Source organism: Tupaia chinensis, unplaced genomic scaffold (genome assembly GCF_000334495.1).
Source record: "Tupaia chinensis unplaced genomic scaffold, TupChi_1.0 Scaffold000159_1, whole genome shotgun sequence".
NCBI lineage: Eukaryota > Metazoa > Chordata > Mammalia > Scandentia > Tupaiidae > Tupaia > Tupaia belangeri.
In genome coordinates, this window is record NW_006159630.1 from 5,002,485 (window position 1) to 5,007,089 (window position 4,605).

Genomic DNA, 4,605 nt, shown 5'->3' on the forward strand with positions numbered 1-4,605 from the left:
GAGAGAGAGAGAGAGAGAGAGAGAGAGAAAGAAAGAAAGAGAAAGAGAGAAAGAAAGAAAGAGAGAGAGAAAGAGAGAGAAAGAGAGAGAGAAAGAGAGAGAGAAAGAGAGAGAGAGAAAGAAAAAGAAAGAAAGAAAGAAAGAGAAAGAGAAAAAGAGAAAGGAGAGCGAGAGAAAGAGAGAGAGAGAGAGAGAGAAAGAAAGGAAGAAAGAAGGAAAAGGGGGAAAGAAAAAGGAGAAAGGAAGAGCGAGCCAGAGCGTATGCTGACAGGTGCAGGGACCTGTCTCTCGAACACCCCCATGAGCGGGCAAACCGGGACCGTAGTTGGCCTAAAACATTTCCATGTGGTTCCAATGTACCCGCTGAATTGACTTGACTCATAAATTCTTTCAATAACAAGTGGCAATGACCTGTGTGACTCTAACGTTCCATTTGTTCTTTATCCGTTTATTGTTCTGAGATTTATTGTGGAGCTCTGAGTGTCCAGCACATGACTCAATAGGAAAATAAATAAATAAAAACACCCTGCAACTCTGGAATCTAGGAATTAAGGTCAATTTTTAGAGTGCTGAAGGAAATGAAAAGCATCCTTACTGTGCCAAAAATAATAATGTTTTTTCCCTTTTCTTTTTGTTCAGGTCCACTTATTCTTTTTGTTTTAGTTTGTTTATTTTATGTGCGAGAGACAGAAGAAGATAAGCACCTTCGACGAGGTCTCATGCCGCAATCCTTTCAGCCAGCCGGGATCCTGGGCGCGCCCTCGCCCACACACGTGGCATGTACAAGTTGGCCTGGGAAGAGAACCCCGAACTTCCTCATGGCTTCCAGCACTGCACCGCCAGGACTGGGCCTACGACCACCTATTCTTATGTCCTAGCAGTAAAGGCTGCAAGGTCAGCTTGGATCCCAGGACAAAGTGACAGGCCAGGAGGTGATGTGGTAGTTAAGGCTCTGGACTCCCACATGGTGGGCCATGGTTTGAGTCCCGGACTTAGCAGCTTGCTTTTTCACTTTCTCTTTCTCATTCTCTCTTTTTCTTTCTCTCTGAAGAGTACATGTGCTCTATAGCAAATTAAAAATAATAACAACAACAATGAATAAATTAAATAAATAATTATTTTGTTTTAAAAAGATTCGACCTTTAAAAAACAAACAGGGGACCAGCAGGTGGTGTAATGGCTACATTGTGGGACTCCCATGTAGTCAGCCATGGTTCCAGTCCTGTACCTGGTGACTTGAAACTCACACCAGACACATGTGCATGCATGCCCCAAATCCCGAGAGAATGGAGGAGAAAGGATTGAAGCATGGCCATCCCTCCTGGGAGGTGATTTCTAGCTTTCTGTCTTTCTCTCTCTCTATCTCTCTGGTGAGCACACATACTCTATAGCAAAAATCTCTCTGAAAACGAAAACAAAGTGAAGCTCATTCTCTGATGGAAGACAGGGACCAATCCACTGCCTTAATTTGTGCCTCTTGCTTTAAACAGTGAAGCAACAAGCTGAAAGGGATAAATGATTCTCCTGCAGTGGGTTCCAGCTTGCTGAAGGGAACTGAGAGCTGAGGGCCTCGGCACAACCCGGGCTGCCTCCAGGGCCTTCGCCCAGTCCACCTGCAGATCTGCCGTGCTGGACCAAGTCACCTCCCAGACCCGTTCATTCAGCTTGGCCAGGATCTTAAGTGTTGCAAAGTCTGCAGTCAGTGTCAATAAAAGCTCAGTACTTTTCGCAGCTCAGGATGAAACTTAATTTTGAGCCATGACAGCTGAGGAAAGGGATGCTATTAGCCAAGAAAGGAGCCTCAGAAAACCTCAGGCAACCATGTGCTAGACACTAAGGGACTGGGTCTGTGACTAGGTGGGACCCACTTGTTCTCAGAGAACAAGTGCCCACGGCGGGAAGCAGCCTGTGGTGGAGGGAATGCTGAGGCCGCTGGGAGGAGACACGGAAAACCCAGAAAGGGTCTTGGGTTCTTCTGATGCTCCGGCCACTCCAGGGCCCTCCTTTTATTAGCCTGCAGTCGTGTGACTCGTCGATGTCCTCACAGTGCAATCCAGTCTGAGTTTGGGTTTCTGTTCCTGTAGCTAAAAGCAACATGAGCACCTATTCATTTTAGGATCAAGTTTAACACAGAATACGATGAAAATCGAAATCGCTTGCCACCCCACTAGCCAACAATCACAATTCTAGAGTTCTTGTATTTCCACCCCTCCTAAACAACTGATTTGGTGGCAAGAATTGCAATACATGATGATAGAATCCACCTACTTTTTTTTTCTTTTTCTTTTTTCTTTCTTTTTTTTTTTTGAGAGATTTTTACTATAGGACACATGCGCTTGCCAGGAAGACAGACAGAAAGTGAGAAATCACTCCCCCCAGGGTGGGGGGAGGATGACTACACCATAATCCCTTCTCCTCCATTCTCCTCTTGGAATTTTGGGCACACATGTACACATACCTGCTTTAGGTCGCTGAGTCCAGGACTCGAACCACAGTCAGCTATGTGGGAATCCAGTGACATAACCATCATGCCATCTGCTGGTTCCCCACCTACTCTTTGTAAAACACTCAAGAAGCATGATGATTGCATGCAGGAAGCGAATAGCTCCTGTAATACCAACCCCTTGGTGGTGGACTCTGCTCATAGTTTATCATTTGTTTGGGGACTCCTCCCCCACCCTAGCCCCATCATCAATCCTTTCTAAGGGATGGGCTCTCTGTGACAAATGCATGTCTATGTCACTGACGAGGCCCATGCACAAACTCTGCAGTGTTCCCCACATGAATGGGAGCTCTGGACCCTGAGAGTTGGGAGCCAAGATGAAGAGGGGTTAGAGGGAAAGCAGTTTCCACCCTTCTGCAGGTGGCCTTGACCTGGCAGGGTGACACAGTGGGACCTTGGGCAGGCCCTTTAACCATGCTGAGCCGATTTCCTCATCCGTAAAATGGGAATTATAATGCCTAGTGGAGTTGCTGTGAGGCTAGGGATGATGCACATGGCGTGACCTCACAAACGGTGGCCATTACTCAGAATGCTTGCAAACTTCCCATACCTTTCTGGACTCTTCTACCACATCCCTGCCTCCTGCTGCCTTTGCTTGCCTGTGTTAGCAGAGGGTCCCTACTTGTAGACAAGAGGATCTGCTTCAGCCAGTTCAAGCCAGAAGGGGCTAAAGAAGGGATCAACGGAGCTCACAGAATTGCTGGGAGAGCCAGAGGCTCAGGCATGAGCAGGCTTCCAGGGCCACCGTGAGACCTGGTTCACCAGGGAGCTGCTGCCCCACTGGGTCGGGCAGCTGCCGAGTCAGGACGCTGCTGCCTTGACTCCCGTCTGCCTCCACTGATGTCAGCAAAGCGATGCCCTGTTTCCTACCTCTTCCTCCATGCAAGTCAGGGCTGAGTCCATGTCTCCTGCAGATGCAAGCAGTTATGGACCCTGAGTCAACTGCTGCATCCCAGCAGGCATTAGGGTCCTGCATTGGAAAGGTGATGTGGAAAGAAGGTTCAAAAACTCTGGGCAACCTCAGATAATGGGTGCACATCCCACCCAGGGAGCAGCACAAGCAGGTGTCCGGTGATGTGACACCCTCTGCCTCCGGCCATCAGAGACTGCGACGACCGGTGCTTTCTGCTCCAGGTGAATCCCGAGCTGAGCTCAGCAAAGCACGGTGAATTCAACAGGCTGTTCCTGAGTGTGCATGCCTGACGGGCCTTCACATTTCCCATTTTAAAGAAGCTGCTTGCCAGCTCTAATCTCCAGCGGATGACATCTCGGGCTGTGTAACAGATGAGCTGAACTGGTTCTCGTGCAGTCGAGTATTTTTAGGAAGGACAAATTCAGCCTGAGGAAAGTCCCCAAGGTTGATTCCTGAAGTTGTTCCTGGTGTTCAGACACTGCTTTCTCGCTTGTCCTGTCACTGGCTTTGTAGTGTGCGTGGGGAGGTGTAGCACTCAGGCTTACGTGACCCAGGGTTACGTACACAATAGGGACTTGAGCTACTCGTGCAGAGAGAGTCCGAGAAGAGCCTGGCCACGGCCCTCTTGCAGTGGTGAAGCCGGTATTAATCACGTGCAGTTACAGGCAATGCTCTGCATTCACTCAGCGTGACTTATTTCACAGTGCATGCTCTTTTCTCACATGGGCACGTAAGAGAGCATGCATCCTTGACTATGACCTCTGCTCTCTCTCAGAGACACCCGCCACTCTATGATTTTCCTCCAGTGAGCGTCCTTGTTTCATTTCATGCTCACAAGGCGCTTGTGTGATCTGAGACACATCTTTCCAGTGCCTAGAAGATGTGGATCTTCTTTCCAGAGCGAGCCAGCAGCCCGGAGTTCACACACAACCCCTCAGGACAGGAACCTGGGGATCTGGGAGACTGCTTTGCTTCCTCCAGGGCCGTGCGCAGAGGGTCGTGCTCCTGGACGCTGAACTAGCTCCTGAGGCTGTGTTTAGGAATCAGCAGAGGCAGCGCTGCCTTCAGCTTGTTGGAGATGGTGGGGAGGTAACCGGGAGGCACTAGCTATTCCTTACCCACTCTAAGCCCCCTGGGATTACCTTGCCAGTCAAAGCCTGTGCTCCCTGCATAATAAGATAGGAATGCC

At 49.2% G+C, this 4,605-nt stretch overlaps 1 long non-coding RNA gene across 1 annotated transcript in view; it reads left to right on the top strand.

The window, feature by feature from the left end:
• Window positions 1–984, top strand: part of LOC102496929 (uncharacterized) — a 9,888-nt gene extending 8,904 nt beyond the window's left edge. The window contains exon 3 of the long non-coding RNA XR_334145.2: window positions 640–984. This is a non-coding gene — a long non-coding RNA (uncharacterized LOC102496929). The remainder of the gene's footprint in view (window positions 1–639) is intronic.
• The last annotated feature ends 3,621 nt before the right edge of the window (window positions 985–4,605 follow it).